The sequence below is a fragment of the Pristiophorus japonicus genome, chromosome 10 (genome assembly GCF_044704955.1).
Source record: "Pristiophorus japonicus isolate sPriJap1 chromosome 10, sPriJap1.hap1, whole genome shotgun sequence".
Taxonomy (NCBI): domain Eukaryota; kingdom Metazoa; phylum Chordata; class Chondrichthyes; family Pristiophoridae; genus Pristiophorus; species Pristiophorus japonicus.
This window is the reverse complement of record NC_091986.1, coordinates 216876062-216891645: the sequence shown is the minus strand read 5'-3', so window position 1 is coordinate 216891645 and position 15584 is coordinate 216876062.

Sequence of the window (15584 nt, the reverse complement as noted above, 5' to 3'; positions counted from 1 at the left end):
TAGGTCAGGGAGTGCGATATTTTTTTTACGACATCACCAACAAACACACTCGACAAGATGGCTCCAATACACGATGTGACTGGGCACATTACCCTTTTATTGTTTACATCAGTAGTTGCATTACCACGGTAGTCCACCAGGTGGAGCAGCAGTGCACTAAGGGGAGCTCTGTATTGCCGGGAGGTTGCGGGCTTGGGAGGTGCTGATGTTTTTGGGGCATAAATCCGTAAACCTGAGCTCATCCAAAACTCGGCCACCCGTGTCCTAACTCGTACCAAGTCCCGCTCACCCATCACCCCTGTGCTCGCTGACCTACATTGTCTCCCGGTCCGACACCGCCTCGATTTCAAAATTCCCATTCTTGTTTACAAAGCGCTCCATGGCCTCGTCCCTCCCTATCTCTGTAATCTCATCCCCTACCCCCCAACCCCCCCCCCCCCCCCACCGAGATCTCGGCGCTCCTCCAATTCTGGATCCTTGTGCATCTCCTATTTGAATCATTCCACCACTGGCTGGCCGTGCCTTCAGCTACCCGGGCCCCAAGCTCTGGAATTCCCTCCCTAAAACCTCACCGCCTCTCTACCTCTCTCGTTCCTCCTTAAAACCTACCTCTTGACCAAGCTTTTGCTGTGTAAGCTGCTTTCTGACCTGCTCAACTGCACATTTAAACAGGCCGGTGTGTGCTGAGCTTTACCCGTGACCATCCGCGTGCACACATTTCCGCTGCCACTCCGGACCCAAGCCATTCAATACTGTTCCACTTGGAGATGATAATGATGACTTATATCCCCCTCTTTTTCTTTTCTCTCCATTCCTCCCAGACCAGGTCTCTCCTGTGGTCGTGCCTCCTTTCATCTTTCCGCTCTCGAATACACCCCTGCCTCAACCTCTCCGCCTCTCGACCTCTCTTTCCTCCTTCAATACGCTCCTTACAACCGACCTCTTTGACCAAGCTTTTGGTCACCTGACCTAATTTCTCCTTATGCGGCTCGGTGTCAAATTTTTTAAAATCTCCTAACGCTGCTGTGAAGCGCCTTAGAACGTTTCACTACGTTAAAGGCGCTAGATAAATATAAGTTGTTGTTGTTGTCATCCTGATATTTCCATATGTGGCTCGGTGTCAATTTTTATAAGAACATAAGAAATAGGAGCAGCAGTCGGCCATTTGGCCCCTCGAGCCTGCTCCGCCATTCAATAATATCATGGCTGATCTGATCATGGACTCAGCTCCACTTCCCTGCCCGCTCCCCATAACCCTTTACTCCCTTATCGCTCAAAAATCTGTCTATCTCCGCCTTAAATATATTCAATGACCCAGCCTCCACAGCTCTCTGGGGCAGAGAATTCCACAGATTTACAACCCTCTGAGAAAATAAATTCCGTTTTAAATGAGCGACCCCTTATTCTGAAACTGTGCCCGTTAGTTCTAGATTCCCCCATGAGGCGAAACATCCTCTCTTCATCTACCCTGTCGAGCCCCCGCAGAATCTTATACGTTTCAATAAGATCACCTCTCATTCTTCTAAACTCCAATGAGTAGAGGCCCAACCTGCTCAACCTTTTTTCATAAGTCAATCCCCTCATCTCCGGAATCAACCGAGTGAACCTTCTCTGAACTGCCTCCAATGCAAGTATATCCCTCCTTAAATAATAAATTTTCTTGTGATAATCGCTCCTGTGCACCATCTTGGGACTTTTTACTTAAGGAGTACTTAAGGAGGTGGCCTTGGAAATAGTGGATGCGTTGACAGTCATTTTCCAACATTCCATTGACTCTGGATCAGTTCCTATGGAGTGGAGGATAACCAATGTAACCCCACTTTTTAAAAAAGGAGGGAGAGAGAAAACAGGGAATTATAGACCGGTCAGCCTGACATCGGTAGTGGGTAAAATGATGGAATCAATTATTAAGGATGTCATAGCAGCGCATTTGGAAAGAGGTGACATGATAGGTCCAAGTCAGCATGGATTTGTGAAAGGGAAATCATGCTTGACAAATCTTCTGGAATTTTTTGAGGCTGTTTCCAGTAGAGTGGACAAGGGAGAACCAGTTGATGTGGTGTATTTGGACTTTCAGAAGGCTTTTGACAATGTCCCACACAAGAGATTAATGTGCAAAATTAAAGCACATGGGATTGGGGGTAGTGAGCTGACGTGGATTGAGAACTGGTTGTCAGACAGGAAGCAAAGAGTAGGAGTAAATGGGTACCACAGTGAATAGTGGGGTACCACAAGGTTCTGTGCTGGGGCCCCAGCTGTTTATATTGTACATTAATGATTTAGTCGAGGGGATTAAATGTAGTATCTCCAAATTTGCGGATGGCACTAAGTTGGGTGGCAGTGTGAGTTGCGAGGAGGATGCAATGAGGCTGCAGAGTGACTTGGATAGGTTAGGTGAGTGGGCAAATGCATGGCAAATGAAGTATAATGTGGATAAATGTGAGGTTATCCACTTTGGTGGTAAAAACAGAGAGACAGACTATTATCTGAATGGTGACAGATTAGGAAAAGGGGAGGTGCAACGAGACCTGGGTGTCATGGTACATCAGTCATTGAAGGTTGGCATGCAGGTACAGCAGGCGGTTAAGAAAGCAAATGGCATGTTGGCCTTCATAGCGAGGGGATTTGAGTACAGGGGCAGGGAGGTGTTACTACAGTTGTACAGGGCATTGGTGAGGCCACACCTGGAGTATTGTGTACAGTTTTGGTCTCCGAACTTGAGGAAGGAAATTCTTGCTATTGAGGGAGTGCAGCGAAGGTTCACCAGACTGATTCCTGGGATGGCGGGACTGACATATCATGAAAGACTGGATCAACTGGGCTTGTATTCACTGGAGTTCAGAAGAATGAGAGAGGAATCTCATAAAAAAGTTTAAAATTTTGACAGGTTTAGACAGGTTAGATGCAGGAAGAATGTTCCCAATGTTGGGGAAGTCCAGAACCAGGGGACACAGTCTAAGGATAAGGGGGAAGCCATTTAGGACCGAGATGAGGAGAAACTTCTTCATCCAGAGAGTGGTGAACCTGTGGAATTCTCTACCACAGAAAGTTGTTGAGGCCAATTCACTAAATATATTCAAAAAGGAGTTAGATGAAGTCCTTACTATTAGGGGGATCAAGGGGTATGGCGAGAAAGCAGGAATGGGGTACTGAAGTTGCATGTTCAGCCATGAACTCATTGAAGGGTGGTGCAGGCTTGAAGGGCCGAATGGCCTACTCCTGCACCGATTTTCTATGCTTCCATGTTTAAGGTGCTATATAAATGCAAGCTTTTGTTGTTGTAAGTTCACAGCCACTTTCTCCCCCTTTTCCACTGTTATGCCATCAAAATGTGGGCGGGATGGAGGAGGGATCTACAGCCCTCGTTGCTGGTGTGACTGAGGCACGAGAATCAGATCAATGACTCACGTCGTGAGTCTGGGTGTCACAGCCTGTGAGAGAGGCTGAGGGTCAGATGATTTAATTTTCATTTAAACGGAGAAAAATTGCAAAGTGCTGCAGTACAGAGGGACCTGAGGATCCTTGTGCATGAAACACAAAAAGTTGGTATGCAGGTACAGCAAGTAATCAGGAAGGCAAATGGAATGTTGGCCTTTATTGCAAGGGGGATAGAATATAAAAGCAGAGAAGTCCTGCTACAACTGTACAGGGTATTGGCGAGGCCACACCTGGAGTACTGCGTACAGTTTTGGTCTTCGTATTTAAGGAAGGATATACTTGCATTGGAGGCTGTTCAGAGAAGGTTCACTCGGTTGATTCCGGAGATGAGGGGATTGACTTATGAAGATAGGTTGAGTAGGTTGAGCCTATGCACATTGGAGTTCAGAAGAATGAGAGATGATCTTATTGAACCTTGTAAGATAACGAGGGGGCTCGACAAGGTGGAAGCAGAGAGGATATTTCCACGCATAGGGGAGACTAAAACTAGGGGACATAGCCTCAGAATAAGGGGCCGCCCACTTAAAACTGAGATGAGGAGGAATTTCTTCTCTCAGAGGGTTGTAAATCTGTGGAATTCTCTGCCCTAGAGAGCTGTGGAGGCTGGGTCATTGAATATATTTAAGGCGGAGATAGACAGATTTTTGAGCGATGAGGGAGTAAAGGATTAAGTGGAGCGGGCGGGGAAGTGGAGCTGAGTCCATGATCGGATCAGCCATGATCGTATTTAATGGCGGAGCAGGCTCGAGGGGCCGAATGGCCGACTCCTGCTCCTATTTCTTATGTTCTTATGTGAGAGAGGCTGAGTGTCACAGCAGGTGAGGGAGGTTGGGCCAAAGGGTATAACAGGTGAGCACTGCAATAAGAAACAGTTAATAATTAATATCAAACCAGCACTGACGGTGAAGTGCAAACGGTGGAAAATATTAATCCGATGATTTTGAAAATTGATGGAAGAAGTGGAGTTTCTCAGGGTGACGTTTCCATTGGGGCCACAAGATGGCAGTGTGAGTCGCTGACAATTCTTAAAGGTGGAACATCAGGAGGCTAATATTGCTCAGACAAAAGGAGGAAAGGAAGGAAAGACCGAAAGACAGAAAGAAAGAAGGAAAGAGAGGAGGACAGACAGATATAAAGAAATTGCAGTTATGTAACGCCTTCCACGATCACCGGACGTCTCAAAGCACTTTACGGCCAATGAAGTACTTTTGGAGTGTAGTCACTGTTGTATTGTGGGAAATGCAGCAGCCAATTTGCGCACAGCAAGCTCCCACAAACAACAATGTGATAATGACCCAGATAATCTGTTTTAGTGATGTTGATTGAGGGATAAATATTGGCCCCAGGCCACAGGGGATAACTCCCCTGCTCTTCTTCGAAATAACGCCATGGGATCTTTTACGACCGCCTGAGAGAGCAGACGGGTCCTCGGTTTAACGATTCATTCGAAAGACAGGATTTCTGACAGTGCAGTGCTCCCTCAGTATTGCCCCTCCGACAGTGCGGCGCTCCCTCAATACTGCCCCTCCAACAGAGCAGCACTCCCTCAGTACTGCCCCTCCGACGGTGCAGTGTTCCTGCACTACTGCCCCTCCGACAGTGCAGTGCTCCCTCAGTATTGCCCCTCCGACAGTGCGGCGCTCCCTCAGTACTGCCCCTCCGACAGTGCAGTGCTCCCTCAGTACTGCCCCTCCGACAGTGCGGCGCTCCCTCAGTACTGCCCCTCCGACAGTGCGGCGCTCCCTCAGTACTGCCCCTCCGACAGTGCAGTGCTCCCTCAATACTGCCCCTCCAACAGAGCAGCACTCCCTCAGTACTGCCCCTCCGACGGTGCAGTGTTCCTGCACTACTGCCCCTCCGACAGTGCAGTGCTCCCTCAATACTGCCCCTCCGACAGTGCAGTGCCCCCTCAGTACTGCCCCTCCGACAGTGCAGTGCTCCCTCAGTACTGCCCCTCCGACAGTGCAGCACTCCCTCAGTACTGCCCCTCCGACAGTGCAGTGCTCCCGCACTACTGCACTAGATTTTGTGCTCAAGTCGCTGGAGTGGGATTTGAACCCACAACCTTCACCATCGCTGCGAGTGCTAGATAAGGGAGACCAATCAGCCCATCGTAGCCAATCCTCCCAGAAATGCTCTTCAATGCCTGGTTCTTTGATGAGACTAAGATGCTCATCTCCATTATTCCTGTATGAAGAAATTCTCCCTGATCTCGGTCCTTCGTTTGTGCTACTTCAGTTTGAACCTGTGTCCCCGATGCCTTACTGTCGTGTGTGTCCAGACAACAACCATGGGGAGGAGGAGGGGCGGCTATTCAACCATGAAAGGCGCTGCCTTCACTCAGTGCCACACACCGCGTACCGTCTACAAGATGCACTGCGGCAACTCGCCAAGGCTTCTTCGGCAGCACCTCTCAAATCCACAACCTCTACCGCCTAGAAGGACGAGGGCAGCAGGCGCATGGGAACACCACCACCTCCACGTTCCCCTCCGAGTCACACACCATCCTGACTTGGAAATATATCGGCCGTTCCTTCATCGTCGCTGGGTCACAATCCTGGAACTCCCTCCCTAACAGCACTGTGGGAGCACCTTCACCACACGGACTGCAGCGGTTCAAGAAGGCGGCTCACCACCACCTTCTCCAGGGGCAATTAGGGATGGGCAATAAATGCTGGCCTTGCCAGCAACGCCCACATGCCAGGAACAAGTAAAGAACAACACACAAGATCATTGGCAGCAGTCAGGAACAGGAACCCTGGCTCACCCTTGGGTCAAACTGAGGTCAATAAATGGCTCTCCCTCCCCATTCAGCTGAGATTCAACATGGTCATGAGGACTGAGCATGTGACCTCCCTGGGTCTGTGTTTGGGTCTCATTAGCTAAGGAAGGTTATATCTGTCTTGGAGGCAGGGCAAGGAAGGTTCACTACATTGATTCCTGGAATGAGAGGGCTGTACTTGGCCTGGAGGATGTTGCAGGGAGCAGACCCGTGCAATAGGTTTTTAAGTCGGTTCACAGACTCCCAGGCCGACTGCAATTTCTGCGGTCTGGAGGAGTCCGTGTTCCACCTTTTATGTTAAATGTGCGAGGTTGCAGCCCCTCTTCCATTATTTGAAGGGGCTGCTCCTTAAATCTGGTTACACTTTAGTCCCACACTCCTGATCTTTGGGCACCCTGTGCGGAGGGGAGCGGGCAGGTCAGAAGGTCTCCTCGTAGGACTGCTCCTGGGCATGGCCAAGGGTGCCATCAGCCGGTCCAGGCAGCGGGCGGTTGAGGGGGTCGTTCAGCCCGACTGCCTGCCTCTCTTCCGCGGTTACATCCGAGCCAGGGTGTCCCTGGAGATGGAGCACGCGGTGTCCACCGGTACGCTCGCGGCCTTCCGCCAGAAGTGGGCACCGGAGGGACTGGAGTGCATCATCACCCCTGGCAATCAAATTTTAATTTAATTTTTTTAATGTCAAAAGTTTAATTTGATTAATGTGTCGGTTTTAGTGCCCCTCTAAGAAGGGAGACAGAATATTATCTGAATGGTGACAGATTCAGAAAAGGAGAGGTGCAACGAGACCTGGGTGTCATGGTACATCAGTCATTGAAGGTTGGCATGCAGGTACAGCAGGCGGTTAAGAAAGCAAATGGCATGTTGGCCTTCATAGCGAGGGGATTTGAGTACAGGGGCAGGGAGGTGTTACTACAGTTGTACAGGGCCTTGGTGAGGCCACACCTGGAGTATTGTGTACAGTTTTGGTCTCCTAACTTTAAGGAAGGACATTCTTGCTATTGAGGGAGTGCAGCGAAGGTTCACCAGACTGATTCCCGGGATGCCGGGACTGACATATCAAGAAAGACTTGATCAACTGGGCTTGTATTCACTGGAGTTCAGAAGAATGAGAGGGGATCTCATAGAAATGTTTAAAATTCTGACGGGTTTAGACAGGTTAGATGCAGGAAGAATGTTCCCAATGTTGGGGAAGTCCAGAACCAGGGGTCACAGTCTAAGGATAAGGGGTAAGCCATTTAGGACTGAGATGAGGAGAAACTTCTTCACCCAGAGAGTGGTGAACCTGTGGAATTTTCTACCGCAGAAAGGTGTTGAGGCCAATTCACTAAATATATTCAAAAAGGAGTTAGATGTAGTCCTTACTACTAGGGGGATCAAGGGGTATGGCGAGAAAGTAGGAATGGGGTACTGAAGTTGCATGTTCAGCCATGAACTCATTGAATGGCGGTGCAGGCTCGAAGGGCCGAATGGCCTACTCCTGCACCTATTTTCTATGTTTCTATGGGCCCAAGTTTCGAGCCTGACCTGGACGCCCGTTTTTCACGCCACAAAGTGCGCCTAAAAAAATTAAGAAATTAATTCTTATTAATTTTTTTTGATTGATTTATTGGTTGATTTGATGTATTTATCATTTATTATTGATGATGGCTCTTTATTTGTAAAACTGAAGTGTTTAATGTTTGTAAACTTCCCTTTAAACCCCCCCCCCCCCCACCATTCCCTACGCCTGATTTGTAACCTACGCCTGATTTTCTAAAGTGTAGACAAGGTTTTTTCGAGCGTACAAAAATCTTCACTTACTCCATTCTAAGTTAGTTTGGAGTAAGTTTTCACTGACGAAACGTTGAAAACAGGCGTAAGTGGCCGGACACGCACCCTTTTGAAAACAAAATTCTGTTCCAAAGTGAAACTGTTCTAACTGACTAGAACTGGAGCAAACTAAATGACGAGAATTCCGATTTCTAAGATACTCCGTTCTACACCAGTTGCTCCTAAAAATCAGGAGCAAATCACGCGGAAGCTTGGGGCCTATGTTTCTATGATTGTGTAGAATGGGCTCATTGGAACATACACAATTCTTACAGGGCTCAACAAGGTAGATGCAGGGAGGATGTTTCCCCTGGGCTGGGGAGTCTAGAACCAGGGGTCACAGTCTCAGGATAAGAGGTCGGCCATTTAGGACTGAGATGAGGAGAAATTTCTTCACTCAGAGGGTGGTGAATCTTTGGAATTCTCTGCCCCAGAGGGCTGTGGATGCTCAGTAATTGAGTATATTCAAGGCTGAGATCGATAGATTTCTGGGCACGAGGGGAATCGAGGGATATGGGGATCAGGCGGGAAAGTGGAGTTGAGGTAGAAGATCAGCCATGATCTTATTGAATGGCGGAGCAGGCTCGAGGGGCCATGTGGCCCACTCCTGCTCCTAGTACTTATGTTCTCATGCAATACTGCACCGGCCTGTCCTACAGTGGGGCTGGCATCACCAATATGTATCAAAGCTCGACAAGGCCCTTCTCACGGTACTGCTCCTGGGCTGGACAAGGATGGCCCTTCACAGACCCAGGATGCCCTCGGCCTGGCCATCTCTTCCACGGTTTAGTCCGCGCCCGTGTGGCCCTGGAGAAGGTGGGCACTGCTGGGGATAGAGGGGTAGAGTTTCTGCGAGTTGTATCAGCACAATCCGGGTGAAATCGGACCAAACTGACACGAAAGATTGTGAAATTGTAAACGTAAGATACGTCAAGCACAAGTCGCTAAGCGGGACCTTATCATCATCATCATCATCATCGGCAGTCCCTCAAAATGAGTTCGCGGGTAACTGTACAGTCCAATACAAGAACCACAGTCTCTGTCACAGGTGGGACAGACAGTGGTTGAAGGAAAGGGTGGGTGGGGAGTCTGGTTTGCCGCACGCTCCTTCCGCTGCCTGCACTTGGTTTCTGCATGCTCTCGGCGACGAGACTCGAGGTGCTCAGCGCCCTCCCGGATGCACTTTCTCCACTTAGGGAGGTCTTTGGCCAGGGACTCCCAGGTGTGGGTGGGGATGTTGCACTTTATCAGGGAGGCTTTGAGGGTGTCCTTGTAACGTTTCCTCTGCCCACCTGGGGAACGCTTCCCATGTATAGAGCACAGAAGGAGACCACTCGGCCCATTGTGCCTGTGTCGGCTCTGTGAAAGAGCGATCCAATTAGTCGTCCCACTCCCCCCTGCTCTCTCCTCATAGCCCTGCACATTTTCACATGTATATCCAATTCTCTTTTGAAAGTTACTATTGAATCTGCTACCACTGCCCTTTCAGGCAGCACATTCCAGATCACAACAACTCGCTGCGTAAAAACATTCTCCCCATCTTGCCTCTGGCTCTTTTACCAATGCTTTTAAATCTGTGCCCTCTGGTTACCGACCCTCCTGCCACTGGAAACAGTTTATCCTTATTTATTCTATCAAAGTTCATGATTTTTAACACCTCTATTAAATCTCCCCTTAATCTTCTCTGCTCCAAAGAGAACAACCCCAGCTTCTCCAGTCTATCCATGTCACTGAAGTCCCTCGTCGCTGCTCCCATTCTGGTAAATCCCCTCCGCACCCTCTCCAAGGCCTTGACATCCTTCCTAAAGTGCGGTGCCCAGAATTGGACACAATACTCCAGCTGGGGCCTAACCAGGGATTTGTACAGGATTCCCGTTACTCCCTCACTTGTGCAGTTGAGTTTCTGTTAGTGACACCGGGGCAGAAGGGTTCAGAGGGGATTTGAGGGGGAGTGGGGCTTCTTTACGCAGAGGGTTGTGGGGATCTGGAACTCGCTGCCTGGAAGAGTGGTGGATGCAGAAACCCTCACCACTTTAATAGATGGTTGGATAGGCACTTAAAGTGCAGCAACCTGCAGGGTTACGGACCTAGAGCTGGTAATTGGGATTAACATAGAAACATCGAAAATAGGTGCAGGAGTAGGCCATTCGGCCCCTCGAGCCTGCACCACCATTCAATAAGATCATGGTTGATCATTCCCTCAGTTCCCCTTTCCTGCTTTCTCTCCATACCCCTTGATCCCTAGATGACCTTTTGTTGGCCGGGGCAGATATAACGGTAAGTACTGCAGGGAATAGAATACGGCCAGGGTGCTCTCCTGGACTAGTTTCCATCGCCTGGATGGGTCGGAGAGGAATTTTCCCAGATTTTTTTCTCCCTAAATTGGCCTGGGTTTTTATCTGTTTTTTTTGCCTCTCCCTGGAGATCACATGGTTCCGGTTGGGGTGGAGTGTAGAATGTTTCAGTGTAAGGGGTGTCGCAGTTGTGTGAGGCGGACTGGTTGGGCTGGGTGCTCTTTGCCTTTCCGTCATTGTTCATGGGTTTATCTGTAACCTTCAGGGCTGCTGACCGAGGGCCGTGCGGCTCTTTGTCGGCCGGTACGGACATGATGGGCCGGAATGGCCTCCTTCTGCGCTGTACATTTCTATGTTTCTAACTAAGCGACACCTCTGTGGGTTTAGTATAGGCAATGAATGTGTTAAGCAACAGCAGGATGGGACAGCCTGTGGCCAGCGAGGAGTACAATTCTATTTAACGGCTCCCAGATGGCTAATAAGCTTTAAAGTCAGTCAATCAACACCTTCAACAGATTGGCTGGGCACAGACACACAAACACAGCTCCATCTCATCTTCCCCCATCACCTGAGCCACCATCTGCTATTTTAGGTCTCCCTGGAGGGGAAGGAGCAGGGGATTTACTCTCCAATAACAGACTGGTCATTAAATCAGCAGTGCTTTTGAACTCCGTCTCGGAGGAAGAGTCAGAGATCACCTCAGGTGCTGGCTCCCTGCACAATGGGCCCCCTTTAGGAAGCAGGACGTCCGTTATCCCTGGGGGTCGTGTCAGCAATGGAAGATCCTCTTTCTCCATTCTTGCTGCAAACTCAAAGCCAGTCGTGAGGGTTCTGCCGCTTCAGTTTGGGTTCTGGGAGGCCAGGAGTCCGTGTGCTCACTGCTGATTCCGGCTCCGTCACACCCCACAGCGCACTCACAGAGCCACTTCCTCCTGGGCCTTCAAACAGGGATCCAAGATAAGGGAACTGGATTTAATAGCGGAAAGGAAAGAGAGAAAATGAGAAAGAGAGAAAGAGAGAAAGTGTGAGAGAGAGAGAGAGTGAGAGAGAGAGAGAAAGTAAGAGAGTCAGAAAGAGAGAGAGAGCGAGAGAGAGCGAGAAAGTGAGAAAGTAAGAGAGAGAGAAAGTGAGATTGAGAAAGTGAGAGAGAGTGAGAGAGAGTGAGAGAAAAGAGTGAGAGAGAGAGAGAAAGTGAGAAAGTAAGAGAGAGACAGAAAGTGAGAGAGCGAGAGAGAAAGAGAGAGAAAGGGAGAATGAAAGAGAGAGAGAGAGAAGGAAAGAAAGGAAAAACAGAAAGAGAAAGCAAGCAAGAAAGAAAAAATAGAGAAAGAGAAAGAGATAGAAAGCAAGAAAGAAGACAGAGAGAGAAAGAAGGGAAAGTTGTAACGAAGACAGAAAGAGAGAAAGAGAAGGAAAGAAAAGATGGAAAGCAATAAAGAAACAAAGAAAGCAAAAAAGGAAAAACAGAAAGAGAGAAAACAAGAAATAAAAGGAAGAAAGGTTTGCATTTATATAGCGCCTTTCACAACCTCAGCTACCATGTTTCCCACATTACGACAGTGACTGCTTCAAAAAATACTTCTTTGGCTGTAAAGTGCTTTACGATGCCACGAAAGGCACTATATCAATGCAAGTGTTTCTTTGAATACAAATATTAAACAGAAACAAGTTTAAATAACAGAAAGCTTTATTTGTTCTTCTGCTTTCATTGAACATAAAATAAAAATTCCAGTGTTGAAAATGCACAGCACAGTCTTAGTAACACGACAGTCTTACCAATACACACGGTCTAATCGCAATCTAATAACTACAATGCTGAAAGTTTACTGGCTCAAATTTTTACGTGGCTCAGCCGTGGCTCAGTGGGCAGCACTCTTGCCTCCGAGTCAGAGGGTTATGGGTTCAAGTCACACTCCAGGAATTTGACCACAAGTCTAGTCTGTCACTCCAGTGCAGTGCTGAGGGAGGGCTGCACTGTCGGAGGGGAAGTACTGAGGGAGCGCCGCACTGTCGGAGGGGCAGTACTGAGGGAGCGCCGCACTGTCGGAGGGTCAGTACTGAGGGAGCGCCGCACTGTCGGAGGGGCAGTACTGAGGGAGCGCCGCACTGTCGGAGGGTCAGTACTGAGGGAGCGCCGCACTGTCGGAGGGGCAGTACTGAGGGAGGGCCGCACTGTTGGAGGGGCAGTACTGAGGGAGCGCCACACCGTCAGAGGGGCAGTACTGAGGGAGCGCCGCACTGTCGGAGGGTCAGTACTGCGGGAGCGCCGCACTGTCGGAGGGGCAGTACTGAGGGAGTGCCACACTGTCGGAGAGGCAATACTGAGGGAGCGCCGCACTGTCGGAGGGTCAGTACTGAGGGAGTGCCGCACTGTCGGAGGGGCAGTACTGAGGGAGCGCCGCACTGTCGGAGGGTCAGTACTGAGGGAGCGCCGCACTGTCGGAGGGGCAGTACTGAGGGAGTGCCGCACTGTCGGAGGGGCAATACTGAGGGAGCGCCGCACTGTCGGAGGGTCAGTACTGAGGGAGTGCTGCACTGTCGGAGGGGCAGTACTGAGGGAGCGCCGCACTGTCGGAGGGGCCGTCTTTTGGATGAAACGTTAAACCGAGCTCCCGTCTGCTCTCACAGGTGGACGTAAAAGACCGCGTGGCTCTATTTCGAAGACCAGGAGGAGAGTTCTCCTCGGTGTCCTGGGACCAATATTTGTCCTCCATTAACATCACAAAAGAAAAATGACCTGGTCTTTATCACATTGATGACTGTGGGACCCTGCTGTGCCGACGACGCAGTGGATATGGGGAGGGGGAAGGGAATCCTCTGGGAACGATTATGGGGAACTTCCGAACTCCGCGAGTTCTCTGCCCGATTTGGAGCTTGTACCCATCTTACCAACGCCCCCCCCTCTCCCCAACCCCTTTAAAATCACAGCCCCTATAATTTTTTGACCGATCTGCTGTACTGAAATCAACATTTATCACACACCATCCGACTCAAACTCATTACCTCCCATGAACTGAAACCTGGGGACGTTGGGGGAAGGAGAATCGCTCAATTTTTCTTTTGTTGGGTAAGGGTATTGAGAGCTACGGAGGTGGAGTTAAGGCACAGATCCACCATGATCTAATTGAAGGGTGGGCTCAGGCTCGAGGAGCTGAATGGCCTCCTCCTTACTCCTATGGTCATCATCATCATCATAGGCGGTCCCTCGAAGCGAGGATGACTTGTTTCCACGCCAAAAAGGGATGAGTTCACAGGTGATTCAATGAAGGACCTGATATTCCAGATCCCGAACTACATCCTGAAGGGTGGAAGATGCCTGTGCGTGGATTTTTTTTTAACATGGGGTGACCGTTGCACACCAGCCACCACACGGGCTTGACAGAGCTAGGTCTTGGTCCAGTGGCAAGGGTTAACCCAAGACAACTGGAGACCAGCTCTGCTGCACGGACCTAGTGCGCGCACATATCGCACAGTGTGGGCTGGGCCCGTGCTGCCCCTGGGGCCCTCGCCTCTTCTGAGACCCGAACTCACGCCTCCCCTGGGCCCCCCGGTCACTTCCCTCTACAGACTCTTGCTCCTTCGCCCCTCCTGCTGTGCCTGCCCGCACTGCAATCAGCGACCTGGCTTCGCAGCCGCCGCCCTCCTGCAGCGGTATACCGCCGCGCGCTGCTCCCTCTGCGGGCCCCGGCCTGCTGATGGTGTTGCAGGCCGGGACTGCTTCGATTTCTGGGGCGGGCCGCCACACGCTGCTCCCTCCAATGCAGCCTTTCAATCACAGTTTTCCTATGGAGCCCACTGCTGAAGCCCTCAACTCTTTGCGTAGATTTCCCAGTGACACAAGTGTCAGGGAATCAATGCGGGGGGGGGGGGGGGGGAGGGCAGGTGGAGAGCTGGGGGCAAGAGTGCTGGAAAGCAGAGCCAGATGTCATCCTAAAAAAAATATATACAAGGTTCACATTACAGTATTCGTTAGAAATGAGGTATTAATGGGATATTCACATCTAACGTTCCATTTAAAGACATCATTCACAGTTTTAATAATGATATATATTTCTGCAATACATAGTATGTTAGTGAGGCAGGAGCCCTTGCCTTGAAGAGCGTTTTGCCTTTATCTGGAGCAGGTTAGTTGTTGCAATCAATTCCAAACTCTTCACTTGGTCTTGTATGCAGAGCGGGGAGGGGGAGTTGATGGGAGGGTGATCATGTGACATCACGATTCACACTAGGATTTCAACGTGTAACGGTGGGTGCCTGAAGTCAGGGGCTGGTATTTGGATTGTTGAACTGGCATGTCTCCTGCAAGAAACTCAACACCATCCTGGGCAAAGCAGCCCGCTTGATCGGCACGCTACCCACCACCTTCAACACTCACTCCCTCCACCACTGGCGCACCCGTGGCTGCAGTGTGCACCATCTACAAGATGCACTGCAGCAACTCGCCAAGGCTTCTTCGGCAGCACCTCCCAAACCCGCGACCTCCCAAACCTAGAAGGACAAGGGCAGCAGGTGCATGGGAACACCACCACCTCCACGTTCCCCTCCCAGTCACACACCATCCTGACTTGGAGATTTGGGTCCAATCTGAAGGCAGTTCTGGGAACTACACTGGTTGGGTATGTGATTGAGACCAAACCCATTGCATGTAGGACCTGGACAGCCAAGACAGGGAAGTCTTTAATCCAAACACTCTGGGTTGGATTCATACGCAGTGCATGAATGAACAGACTATGTAAACGCACCCACCACTTGAAGATTTAAGACCATGAAACTATGGGTGTAAACAAGCTCCATTGAGATATCGGTCAAATGAAGTTTAGGAAAGTGTGACAAAGGTTCAAATATAAATATGCCCACACCATAATTTCAAAGCGTAACTTTGTGAGCCCTTTTATTCTCATTTTATACTCTTCCTGAGGGCAAGAACAGGGCTAATTTCCATCAGTACAGCACTGCTTTAGATGGAGCTAATGAGGAATAATTCATCAACAGAGGTGGATTTTGTTCACATCACGTAACCAAGATTTTGTGTTCTCGACACCCATTAATTATGCTCCATTATTGGCCATTTCTAGAAATTCCCAAAACAGAATCTAATGGCAACACCGAGTGAAAACAGCTCGTGATAATATGGACAAGTAACGCAAGGGAACATTGTAACTCATTGCTCCAGAGCTAAGGCTTTACATCATTAAAGGATTCGGTAACTCTTAGGGTAAGTGCCTGTCAATGATGAGACGGGGAACCTTATGGGTTAGAGA